Genomic DNA, 14,108 nt, shown 5'->3' with positions numbered 1-14,108 from the left:
TAACATACAATGCACTTTTTAAAAAGTGCATTATAAACAAATAAAATGATTCCAGCAGGGAGGGTGGAGATCCACTAAGGAGGAGGAGCAAAGAAAATGGTCAACAAATGGTAATATCTAAACAAATACTATTTCAAACAATAACAATACTTGTTCTTAGAACTCTATTGAAATAGTGCACTAGCTAGCAATAACACTTAAGAGGGACTGGTTAGTTTTAAGCTATTCTAAGGTCCTTGTGTTATGTGAAAAGAGAATAAAGATAATGATTAACTTTAGGCTGTGTTAATCAATTACTAATGTTAACAATTTAAGGGTAACCACGAACATGATAGAAATACAATGTGTAAACTCCAGGAAAATAAAGAGAAAATTTGAATTTAAAGATACTAATCAATTGAAATGGCAGGAGAAGGGAAAAACAAATTTCAGGTTTATATATTATAACAAACAATGCATTAAAACACAGGCAGGTTGGAGTCAAGGCATGGGGAACAGATATACCAGGCAAAACCAACCAAAATAAACCTAGTATGGCTATTTAGTAACAGACAAATAGGTTTTATGCCCTAAAACATTCTTAGTGATAAAGATTTACCATGAAGATACATATATATATTTTATCTGTGTGTACATGTATGTATATATCTGAGATGCTATTATAGTCACTTAATGGCATAAGCTCCCCATATGTACATCAAAAATTGAGACTCACAGAGAAAAAATAAGATTCACAAACAAAAAATAACACCAACACAGTGGAAAAAGAGAGAGGTTACAAACAAACAGTTCAAATGAAAGAGCAGCAATGAGGCACACAGTTATTTAGCATCTACCAAATTGATAATTCCATGTAAAAGCCCAATTTCATAATCAATTTAAAAATATAAATGTAGCCATAATGTTTCCCATCATTCAGTCTTCATCTTTACTAATAAATTAAATATATGCCTTATTTTAAAATGCAATGCATATTTACTTTTATAATTTCTGTTTTTAATATGGAAACTACAGATTTTATTTTCTCTTCCTGTTTAGCAATTTTGATTTTGTTATGGTACTTTCCTTTTGTTTTTAACTGTACCTTATGTACCTTGTCTTCTTGTTTTCTGATATTCTGACTTCTTGATACCTAGCATGAGTTATTTTCCTGATGCTAGGTAGTATTTTGTTAATGTTAGAGTCGGGTTACCTGCCTTAGACATAATGGGTATTTCCTGTAGATTGTGCTATTTAAAAAAAAATTATAGTCAAAAAAAGAGAAAACATTTTGAATGTTTATTGGCCTTAAATATTTGATAAAATATACACATTCTTGAGAAAATACAACTTATCAAAGCCAAATCAACAAAAACAAAACTCTTAGTATCTTTGTAACCTTTAAGTAAATCAAATCAATAGAAATATAGCTTTCAAAATACCACCAGGTCCAGAAGCAAGTTCTGTGAAATATTCCAAAAGGAAATTATTTCAGTCAGTCTTATAAAAACTCTCCCAGAGAACAGAAAATTAGAGAATGCTTCTCAATTTATTCAATGAAATCTGTATTACTTTGATTCCAAAACAAGATAGAAAAGTCTTACCTACAGAATTTTGTGGCTAAACTACAAAATTACAGACTAAAAGTCAAAATCATTAACAAAATACTGGAAGCTGTATCCAATCGTGTAATACAAATAAATCTCGTTACTTGATAGCCCAGATAATCCAGGGGGTAGACAGTGAGGGTTTTCAACGGTGCCTGGGCTATGTGGAGTGGAGAAGCCAAGTGAGTAGAGCTCAGACATTCCAAAGTCCCTTCCATGTGTTTTCTCTCAGACCACCTTCATGACGGGTTTCCTCCCTCTCACTTTAAAGTTGAGAAAACCGAGACCCAGCCTTGGGAAATGATCTTCCCAAATTAGAGAACTAGGATGTAGTAGAGCTGGGATTCAAATTTCAGCCTTCTGATTCCATGTTTGGTTGCTTTCTTTACATAGCCATATACTAGGAAAGGTTGAATAGCCAGTTCCTCTAGGAAAAGTGCCCTCACTTGTAGCATTTGCTGATTTCTGTGGTATGAATGCTCTCATGGTTGACTTCAGGTTACCATATGATGTCACTAAACACAGAGTTGAGAAGAGCTGCACAGAGTTGGCTCCAGGAGCCAGGGCACACTAGCTCTGGCACAGTACTGCCTGTCAGACTTAGTTCTGGTGCCTTTACAGTCTTTATTGATTCATTCTTGCTTGTTCACTGGAGATGGTTGACTTGCTTCTTTAGCAAGTAATAACCCACAGGCATCATTTATTTCATAGATACTTATCAATTATCTATAATATGTCAGTCATTCTTTTAGAACTAAGAGCAGTAAGAACAAAAACAAAAGCAAAATCTTGCCCTTGGGGGCACATACCTTGTATTGTAGAGAGAAACAGAAACTAAAATAAAAAGTAAATTACATAATATATCAGAAGGAGATAATTGCTATGGAGAAAATCAAGTGAGAAAGTTGGATAAGTGTGACTGAATACTGTGCTTCGATTTTAACAAGCAGGGAAAGTCTTATTGGGAAGGTAATAAAGAACCCAGGCATGTGGGTGTCTGATGAGGGGCCTTCTAGGCATAAAGTGGAGCAGATGCAAAGACCTTGGGCATTATTGTACCCTGATGTATTCAGTGACAGCAAGGAAGACAAGCATGGCCAGTGAAGAGTGAGTGCTGCCAAGAATAAATAGGAGATGAAGTCACAGAGGCAATGGACACATGTGTCACTTTGGACTCTGAGGCAATTGAAGGTCTTCAGATTTTATTTGTAATTTCCATGTAAATTCTTCTTTATCAATTTTTTGGTTATATACCACATGTCACTTCAATATACAGTTTATTCCTTCCTTCCTTTGGGGAAAAGTTTTCTGTAAACTTATTTCTGTTCCATCAGTACAGTTCCCTAATTAAAGGAAACCAATTATTCCTATGTTGTATCATTTCTGCCTTCCATCTTTTTCATCTACTCTGTGATTATTCCTTATCTCTTTTTTTTTCTGAATTCAGAGTAATTATCTCAAGGATTTTCTCTTTGCCATTATTACATTCCTTTCCCTTTATGGTTAACTTGGTAACTCTGTAATGTTTTGTCTGGTTCTCAATTTTATCTCTTTATTTCACTTTCCATGTTAACATTATTCTCTCTTTTTTAAAAAAATTCATAGGCCTGTTTTATTGAATGAATCTTATTCAATTTTTCTTTGACACTAGTGGGAAATCTGCTTCTTTTTCTTGGTCTGTGTTTTCTTTCAAACTGAGTTTATTTTGTTATGCCTGCTGCATCTTTTTTTCCTTCCCTTCATCCTTCCTTTCTCCCCTTTTTCCCATTTAAAACATTTTGCTTTAATACATTTGCATATTTGTCATGACTTTTTTTTCACCTTGCTTATGCAAAATATGCAGAACTTATGAGCTCTAATATGGTTTAAGTGAATTATCTTCCATTTCCTTCTCTTCTTATATGGGATTGATTTGTCTTTTCCTACTCAAGCTATAATTTGAGGTCTAGGAGCTGCTGTCTGTTTACTTTTTTGAAGTTTCAGTGTACAAATTGGTGAGTGTAAGGGCCTAGTTGGTTGACTCATCAAAAGAGACATGAACTCTGATTTCCTTTCCAAAATTCCATTAAAAATCCTGCACAGGGACTCATTCCACCCACCATGGATGTAGACTCCTTCCATTCTCCCAGTTCAGCAAGGGACCAGAAAACTGCAAACCCTCACTGTCCTCTCTGCCTTTGCTCTGGTCTTATAGTGACATATAGGTGTTTCATACTTGAATATTTTTCTAATTTCCCAATATTTCCTACTCATTTCATTGACTCACATCTCTCCACATTAAAGAATAGGGATACATATTCATAAGATTTTATTAATTATCATTCTTTCATTGGTATTGCTTCTGCCTGATGATCTGACTATTGCTTAAACCCACGTAGAAACATTTTGAGATTTTTCCTTGGCTTCACCTTTAGAAATACTTGTCATAAAATTCAGTATTTTTCCTGGTTTGATTACTACTAGTAAATTTTTGGCTGCTTTTTTTTGGTTAACTTTTTAAATTTTATTTTGTTAAATATTGGAAAAATGTGTGTGACCCTGAATTACTTGCTGCCTTTAACCAGGTATTTATTACCTTTTACTGAAAGTATTTAGACAAGAAATTGTAATATTATTCTATATAATAACTGCTGTATGTATCACCAGATAACTAGTGATTATTAGAGATGGTGCCTTCACAATTACTTTTATTACCAGTATAGAAGAACTTGAGAGATAAGTAATAAAGCATTACCCCAAGTGCCTTGCATTCATAAGATAAATACATTCTGGGACTCTAATGTACAGTATGGTGACTATACTTAATAATGCTATAGTGTATATTTGACATTTGTAAGAGACTAGATCTTCTGTTCTCAGTACAAAATGAAAAAGGTTATTATGTGACATGATTGATGTGTTCATTAACTTGATTGTGGTAAATATTTCATAATGTATATGCATATAAAATCATCATGTTGTACACCCTAAATATGTACATTTTTGTCAATTATACCTCAATAAAGCTGCTTAAAAAAAAAAAAAAGGAATAGTGTTTGCCCACAGGTCTTTCTTTTTTCTTTGTGTCTGAGAAGAATCTGTTGTGCTCAGGACTGGGAATGTGGATATACTGGGCCCTATAAATTGACAAAAGGGATAGATAACTGTTCAGTAACAGCTCCCCTTTCTCCTCCCCCTCAATCACAGTGTTTCAAAACAGTCCAAAGGACATTTCTCATTACAATGACCCTCCTCATTTCCAAGTAGTGTAATAATACAGCAGATATTGCCTATCTATCTAAGCTAGCTGACGGCCTCTAAGGCTCATGGTCTAGCATATTGGTCTGCTCAACTTCTCAACAATTTCTCTTAACAGCTTATGAGAAAGGACAAAGAAAACAAGAGTGTGTAACTAGGCTGCACCAGGGAAAATGAACTGTTTATTGAATTCAACTTATTAAATAAATTTTCTCAATATTACTACAAAACTTTGAGGGCTTTTCCATGGGGTGTGGAGTGAATCTCCATTTGTCAGCCTTCCTGGTTTTAATAAGTGGTCTCTAGGTGTCTGGTTCTGAGCACATTCATCTTGAATATGAGTCAATTAAACTTACATTGTTTGGTGATTGGTGAATATCTATTTAGTACTCTTGGCATTATTAGGCATCTTTCTGAAATGAGAATTGCAAAATGGGCAATTTCCTAATCGGAAACATACTGCAATAACTCCAGTTCTCATATCATTTCAGGTCATATGTTAAATGACAGGGCTGAGACCTCTCCACAGCACATCTGATATTGGGATCGATGAAGATCAGATGTGCAAATCACAATGGGCTCCGGAAAGCCCTAGACTGTGTCATTCAAGGTAGGAGGATTTGCTTCTCTGGTAAGCTGTGGCAAGATCCTCTGTGGATTAAGACCTTTCGTTTCTCTTAAAGGATGAATGGATATTATAAGTCCCAAGGATTCAATAAAACCTTTATAGCCTTAGTATAGCAGAGTGTCCGTCAGCCAATTCTGTGATTTTACTGTGTTTGTCTTTTGCAAAACTCCATGTGAAACCTCAAATGTTCCTTTTACAAGTTCTTTTGTTACACACACATGTTTTTGGTTAAATTAGTGGTGGTTCAATCTGGAAAAGATATCTGTAATTAGAGTCTTATTTTTGAAGTTTAAAAGGGGTGGGGGAAGCACATATTCTATCAACTTTTCCTCACAGAAAAACTTACTCTATCTTCAAAAGCTGTGACCCAACACAGCAGTTTCTAGGATCCTCCAGAAGGAAAATTTTCACTTACTGCCATATTGTCAGAAAAACAGGAGGCTTCTAAAAGTTTTAAAGCATTTTCTTTCTCTCCTCAAAACTCAAGTACGTACTTGTTAAATAATAATTCATGTAATTTGTAAAGTGTGTTAGCTTTCAAAACCCACATATTATTAAATCTGATCCTCAAACCAGTAGTTTCACTTATGTAGGACAGGTATTATCATCATCATCATTTTTTTAAATAAAGAGAGAGGAGTAGAAAACGCATGTGCCCTGTCTTTTGTTGAACTAAAAGAGATAAGGTGAAAACATCCATAATGTAGAAAACTAATTCCTATTTATTTTTCTTGTGGATCCAAGCATCAAAAGATATGGTATGACAATGTCTCAACAGGCAGATGGCAGAAATATCACAACTTTAGCATTCCCAGAAATATTACTGGACTACAGAATCATGCAGTCCACGTAAAGAATCAGGCTACTTTACAGGCTGTGCCACATTCTTAGCAACTGAGAAGGAAGATGCTAGAGAAGGGGAACGCAGGGGTGAATTCTTTTTCTACTTTAAACAAGTCTTGCCACAGCTTTTTCTCCAATTCCCAACATAACCATTCTACCACTACTTCCCTAATACCATAGCTTGCCTAAGGTGCATGAAGCAGAAAACGGGTATCTTATGTCTTAAGCAAAGGAAAAGAGTATTATTCTCTCTGTTCTCTATGTCTCTGTTTTCTATGTCTTTATCTGTAGCATGCTCTTTCATGCCCTTTACATTTAATTCTTCAGTTGCAAAATAATACATAATTAAAAACTAAATATACCCATAACATTTTATTCTATGATCACATTTCTAAAACTTAAACACATTTGAAAACATTGAAACTACTTTTTAAAAACATATGCAAGGTTGGCATCTGTTTGTCATTTTTATAAAATATTAAACCATTTTTTTTTTTTTTTTTTGAGACAGACTCTTGCTCTGTCGCCCAGGTTGGAGTGCAGTGGCCGGATCTCAGCTCACTGCAAGCTCCGCCTCCCGCGTTTACGCCATTCTCCTGTCTCAGCCCCCCGAGTAGCTGGGACTGCAGGCGCCGCCACCTCGCCCGGCTAGTTTTTTGTATTTTTTAGTACAGAGGGGGTTTCACCGGGTTAGCCAGGATGGTCTCGATCTCCTGACCTCGTGATCCGCCCGTCTTGGCCTCCCAAAGTGCTGGGATTGCAGGCTTGAGCCACCGCGCCCGGCCGTAAACCAGATTTTTAAAGCAGGAGAAATATTCCTCTATTGAACTTATGTCATAAGTTGAGATGAGCTATGAGGTTAATAAAGTTCACACTATGATGGAAAAAAGCTCTATAAAAACCCTCAAATAAATTTCTAATTTCAGAAATCCCTCAAATAACAGAGTTGCATTTCTCAAAAAATGCTGAACCCTATGTAAGTGATATTTATTTTAAAATTCTGGTTATTACTATTAGTACAAGACTATACTGGCCCATAAAGGTATTTTTGTGGATATATATTTTTTGTGTTTAAAGCAGGATTTCTCAACCTCATCACCATCAATATTTGGGTCAGATAATTTTTTGTTTCAGGGAATTATCCTGTGCCTTGTAGAATGTTGAGCAGCACCCTTGAACTCTACTCTCTAAATACCATGGAACCCTAAACATGCACAATTGTGAAAATGAAAAACATCTCCAGATATTACCAAATATTCCCTTAGGGACAAAATCATCTCCCATCAAGAATAACTGGCTTAAAGTATACAAGAATGCAATAGTTCTAATATTCACTGAGTCTAATAATCTAACATGGAGCTACATACTCAATTCACCAAATATTAAGTAAACCTCTGGCATATTGAAGGCACTGTGGAGGGTTGCAATGGTGAGTATAACAATGTCTCCTGCTCAGAAGTATATAATCCAAGAGGCAGGAAGAGTCAAGTACAATAGCCCCCCTTAGCTGTGGTTTCACTTTCTGCAGTTTGTTACTCATGATCAACCCTGATCCAAAAATATTAAATGTAAAATTCCAGAAATAAACATTTCATAAATTTTAAACTGCCATTGTTCTGAGTAACATGACGAAATTTCATGTTGTTCTGCTTCATCCCACTTGGGATGTGAATCATCCCTTTGTCCAGTATTTTCATACGGTATATACTACCTACTCATTAGTCACCTAGGAGCCCTCTCAATTATCAGATTTTTTAAAAAGCAGTATATATAGGGTTTGATGATATCTGCAGTTTCAGGCATCCACTGGAGGTATTGGAATGTTTCACCCATAGATAAGGAGAAACTACAGTATACAAAAAAACAAGAACAAAAGCAAAATATGGTAAATGACATAAACATATGCAACTTCATGAAATTAAGTTTCAGAAAATCCCCTTGTGCATACATGAGTGCACACTTTTACAAACAGCCAGTTCACATCTTGAATGTTTTGTTGGTTAGAAATTTCTTCTGCCAGATACCCTAAATCATCTCTCTCAAGTTCAAAGATCTCTAGGGTGGGGACAAAGTGCTGCCAGTCTCTTTGCTAAAGCATAGGATGAGTAATCTTTATTCTAGTATCCAATAAGTTTCTCATCTTCATCTGAGACCACCTTACCTTGGACTTCATCATCCATATCACTATCTGCATTTTGGGCAAAATCATTGAACAAGTTTCTAGGAAGTTCCAAAGTTTCCCACATCTTCCTGTCTTCTTCTGAGCCCTCCAAACTCTTCCAACCTCTGCCCATTACTCGGTTCCAAAGGCACTTCCACATTTTCAGTTATCTTTATAGCAGCACCCCACTCTTAGTACCAATTCTCTGCATTAGTCCAAGTAGCATTAGGTAGTGCTATAAAACACTACCTGAGACTGGATAATTTATGAAGAAAAGAGGTTTAATTGACTCACAGTTCTGCAGGCTTAGCAGGAGGCATGACTGGAAGGCTTCATGAAACTGACAATTATGGCAGAAAGTGAAGGGGAAGCAAGGACCTTCTTCACATGGCAGCAGGAGAGAGAGAGCAGGGGGAAGCACTACATACTTTTAAATGATCAGATTTCCCACTCACTGTCATGAGTACAGCAAGGGGGAATTCCACCCCCATGACCCAATCGTCTCCAACCGGGTCCCTTCTCCAATTTGACCTGAGATTTGGGTGGGGACACAAATCTAAACTATATTACCAGTATAACAGATAAAATCCAGATTGGTGGACATAGCTTTAGGTCTGCTGACCAAGTGGACAGGTTTTCCTCCACACATTTCATCCTCTACAGAGGGGAAGCAGAAGAAAACTCCTCTCTGTGAAGACAGCTCTCAAAACAAAGAAGGGTAAAGCTAAGCTTAGAATGCCCACCAGCTATTATTCTGATATTTATCTATCAGGTAATTTATTCCATATTCTCAGTTAGAGAAAGTAAAGACATTGAAAGAAACCAAGAAAATCTCTCTTCATAGAAATCAGGAGTGAGGGAAAGACCTACCACTCTAACCATCATAAAGTGAACTTGTTCTGTTTTCTGATTCTTAAGTGGATGTGAACCATCAGATTTATTCCTGGTCAACTTTTATGGACAGTGAACAAAAATGTATTTTTATAAAATACTGTGATCTGCAAAGTCATTTCACATACTTTTTTCTATTTAACTCTCACAAATTCATCAGGTGGTTTATTATTAAATCTATTTACATGTCCTATCTATGGTCATATAACAAACAGGTAAGCCAGGAATTATGCCAGATCAATGGATTTTAAATCCAGGGAACCTATAAATATATACAACTATAATTTGTCTATATATAGTAAACAAATCTAGGCTTCCTTGGGCTGCAGAGGGAACGTACTGAGCACCTTCTATACTCTTGTAACAGAGGTATGGACCAATCCCTTTGGAATGAACGAAGATTGAGGGAGGGCATCAACAGGATATACATGCCATCTGCACTTTTGAATAAGTAGTATTTAATTAGGTCTTTCCAAGTAGAAGAACTGAAAAGAAATCACAAAAATTCTTGACTGGTGCCAAGGAAGACCCTGTAGAAGATGAAGCTGGCCAACTAGACTGGAGCCAGAGCTTGAAAGTTCTTATACGACAAGCTAAAAGTTTCCACTTTATTTTAGGATTTGGATTAATTGAAAGCCACTCTAGAATGTTTAGAGGATGGTTGGAAGAAAAAGAAACTAGGAATAGAGGGCCTAGGCAAGAGACTATTTGAACATGCTGGTGACAGGTGGTGAGTGGTAACAGGTGGTGAGTGGATAAGGGAAAAGAGATTGGACAGCTATTTCAGAAGATCTGACAGTGGATTTGGGGGTGACTGGATATGGAGAATGAGAATGTTGAGGCAACACAATTCCATTATGTGGGGCAATTTACACAGCAGGAGATACAGGTTTGGGCAGGAAAGGTGAAAGGAGTAAAATATTAGTTAGAATCTATTAATATAAAGTCCCTAAAAGATGAGCAAGTTGAGATTTGCATGGAGAAAATGGAAACATAGGTCTTGAGCTCAGAGGAGGGCCCACATCTGGAAAGAGTGCCTGGGGAATAACAACATCTCGACAGTTACTGAGTCAAGAAGGTGACTGAGAAGGAGCAAGTAAACTATAAAATTACATGTAAGAAAGTCAGTGCGGGTGAGGATGACTGGGAGAAGGCTACCAGAAATAGTTAGGGACAAGATTGTGGAAAAATGCAGAAATGCCAGGTAAGGTGGGCTCTGGGAGTAAGCCGTCAGATGATTGCTTTTCACTCTCTTTCTTCTAAGGTTTGCCAAAGAGATCTAAGATTCTCCATAAACTTATGTCATTTATCTGCAATACCATGGCTGGTTTTCTGAGTCAAAGTCCAAGGCCTGACATTTTCTTCATTCTGCAGAAGCTTCTTTTTTCTTTATTTAAAAAATTAAAGAGCCATTTTCTCCTTAAATTGATATCAGTGGAGAGGCAATTGTTCAAAATTCAAAACTATTTAAAACTAGTTACTTCCTAAGATGAATTCACCTATCTTAAAGGGAAATAAAAACAATTTTTAAAGAACCTCTTTACTATTTTTTTTTCTAGAAATGAATGTGAGGGTGAAAGTGAAAGCAAAAGGCAGACTATAGTGGATTGAGAGTGAATAGAGGATGATGAAGTAGAGTTCTGAGGAATTTTTTGGGTGAAAGGAAGAAGCAATGATACAAGCCAGTAGCTGTAGAGCATGGCAAACGACACTGAGGTATATGCTTTTTTAGACAAGGAGAAAAAGTGGCTGAATGATATAAATAGTCATGACAAAAAAGAGCTTTCTCATAAACAAAAGTCCAGAGTTCAGAATGTCCCTCTGTAAGACCATGTTCACAACTCTGGCCCCGTTCCTATTTAACTTGACTATATTTGCTATTCTACTTAGACACTTTTCTTTAATCTTGTAATTCATCCATTAACAAAAAGACCAGTCACCTTCTATTCTCAATCACTTAGCATTAATAAAATAAAATACTGTGTTTAAGGAATTTTCTCTAGTGTAAAGAACTATATTTAAACATTTCAGATTGAGTTCTATGCAGTAGAAATATAATAAAGTCCCTAAGGTCACTCATTACACTAAAAAGAGTTGTTGCTTTTCCTAGAATAAGTCAATTGGGTGGTTTCTTTAAAAGATGAATTTTAACAACCTTCTCCAAAGAGCTGGAGATGATCATTTGCCAAGTTACGAACATAACGGTGTTGAAGAATTAAGTCACTTTGGCTTATACAATTTTTTTAAAATGCCTTTTTGGGGAAATTTGGGTCTAAACTTGGAAGAAATATATAGATCAGACAAATCCACTGAGAATGGCAGGGGCTGATATCCTCTGCTTACTTATTCACAGATTCCCTAGCTTGCTTACTTTTTTGTTTTTCATTTAAATTTGGGATCTAGCTACCTAAAAGTTTCCATGAAACACATTACTGATGTTTCTGTGTGTGAGAAAGAGATATTTTTCCCTTCTGTTGTACCATCAACTTGGCTGCATGTCTTGAAATTCAAAACCTCATCTACCCATTGTTGCTATGTTTTTCTAGTCCTATAATATAGCAGATTAAAAACTAAACCTGTGGGAAATGTGAAAATTAATCTTACTTGAAAAACAGTGAATTAAAAAGCACTCTGCTGAGCATTTCTAAAGCACAAAAACCTGTCTAGAATAATGAAACAAAAGCAGAAAGAATTGAACTCTTGAGAGATGTGGGTAATGTAATGAAAATAGCTGAAAATAGATGGAGGATGGAAACAGAAGAATCATACAGAGCTTAACCTTCTGTCAAAACATTCTGAATTTAATATGTCCCAACAACAAGCATACGAGACAGCAGTTTACGGCCTGCTGCCTTTTAACATTTTATTGTGTTGAATTAATTCAACAAGCATCAGTTGAATACCCACCAAACATACTCCAGTTGCACTGGGGAATTCAGAATAAGAATTTTTTTTTGGCCTTCAAAAATCTTCCAAGCTAGGTGCACATGCTTTAGGATTAATTTGTATTTTCATTTCCCTCTTGATTTGCTGTGCTAGTTTTTCTGGTATTAAATGTGTACTTCAAACCCTTTTATCATTTTATATTTTATTTATATATATGTGTGTGTGTGTATATATATATAAAAAATGATAAAACATTTATCAGCAAACCTACTGCACACTGGGTTCCTCAAAAGCCCAATGGTCTAGGATGGACTTTATTCTATCAAAGGGAACAGAGTGGTAGGCATGCTTGAGGAATACATGAAAAAGAAAGAAAGAATGAATGAATGAACAACTGAAGAGAACTCAATTCAAAATTAATGTTAGAAAATCTAAAACAAGCTAAACACTTAAACATTGTTTATTGCCAGTGGAAAAAAAACTTCAATCAACTTGGTACATAAAATCCTACTTCTAACCAACTTTCCAGAAACTAAAAAATATGTATTTAACAAACAGCCTTGCATTCTTCTTCCCATATTACATTATGTAACCAGAGGTTTCCAAGATCCCCTTCAGACACATTTTCTTGTGTGAATAAATTTCCAGAATTGCAAAGTCGGCAGAGCCATGAATGTGTTCGAAATATAGCTAACGGAAGCTGTGGTTTCTAGAAATCACTGCAGTGGTATATGACATTATTTTGAAAATCATTCTGAAAATAATATATTACCAACTTACACAAATGAAGCCAAAGAGAAACCACCTTCTCTCTGCCTCCAAGAAACCATTCATCTTCACGTGAGGTGACCATCTTACCTTCCACTCTCCAGTTTTCATAACTCTTCCTGGGCACTGAAAGTAATTAAGAAATCTCCCCTTTCCTCTTGGGCAGGATTTCTGTCTCCATTTGGCCCTTATTAACTGCCCCAGGTTGCAACACTGAGAAAACTCACTCCAAGTCAACGATGTATAAACAAGAGCTGAAGGTATTACTTAACTATAAAAAAAGATTTCCTGTCACGATTTTGTGTCAGTTCATCTAGCTCTATTTATTGCATTTCAGTGATATATTCTTAAGACAGATTTGAGTCTTACAAATGGATAGATAGATGTACAAGTGGACATATAGGTATTCTAAAATCTTTTCAAAGGCCTGATTGAGTAGTTTAATTTAAATAAATTTAATTATTCATTATTATTTAAATACATCGATCTACTATTCTACTGTATTGAGCTGTGGGGCTTTGCTTACTGTGGTCTGAATTTTCTGCAGAAGACAGACTCCTGGATAGAAGTATTGAAAGCTTGTTTCTGATATTTATTGACTTTCAGACTTCACTTCTCACTTCACTTCTAGACTTCACATCCCAATCTCATACCTCAAGCAAAACTCTTAGGTCGGCCTCCTGCTCCTTCACCCTTCCCACCAGCAAACACATGATCTCATGAGAGCAAGAAAACCACAGGTATCAAAATAGTACTATGGCTGAGAACATAGCTGGGTCAGCAGGAGCTGGGAGCAGCCTCTCCCCATGCTGAGCAGTGAGGAAAGAGATCAAAGTCCATGCAACATCCAAGTAAAAGTTCCCACTAGGGGGTTTCCTGCACATAACCTTCTTAGTTTAAAATAACTCACCTGGGGCCTGTAAAACAGCATTGACTTTCCTGCACTGCTTCCCTGAATATGAGGAGCAAAACCCCGAGCTTCAAAGAAAGAAATAAGAAAAATTCTCAGAGTGCTTAGATCTGAATATTAGTAGAAAACTACAAAGATTTATTAATTAAAGATAAATTTTCTTTAACAGAAACTACAATCAACAGAGCTTGGGAATCT

At 36.0% G+C, this 14,108-nt stretch overlaps 1 long non-coding RNA gene across 1 annotated transcript in view; it reads left to right on the top strand.

The window, feature by feature from the left end:
• LOC104670752 overlaps nucleotides 1–14,108 on the top strand; it is a 95,880-nt gene that overhangs the window by 31,573 nt on the left and 50,199 nt on the right. Inside the window, exon 2 of the long non-coding RNA XR_749184.2 lies at nucleotides 5,315–5,433. This is a non-coding gene — a long non-coding RNA (uncharacterized LOC104670752). The remainder of the gene's footprint in view (nucleotides 1–5,314; nucleotides 5,434–14,108) is intronic.

This window comes from Rhinopithecus roxellana, chromosome 3, assembly GCF_007565055.1.
Source record: "Rhinopithecus roxellana isolate Shanxi Qingling chromosome 3, ASM756505v1, whole genome shotgun sequence".
NCBI classification, from domain to species: domain Eukaryota; kingdom Metazoa; phylum Chordata; class Mammalia; order Primates; family Cercopithecidae; genus Rhinopithecus; species Rhinopithecus roxellana.
This window is presented reverse-complemented; position numbering and strand designations above follow the sequence as displayed.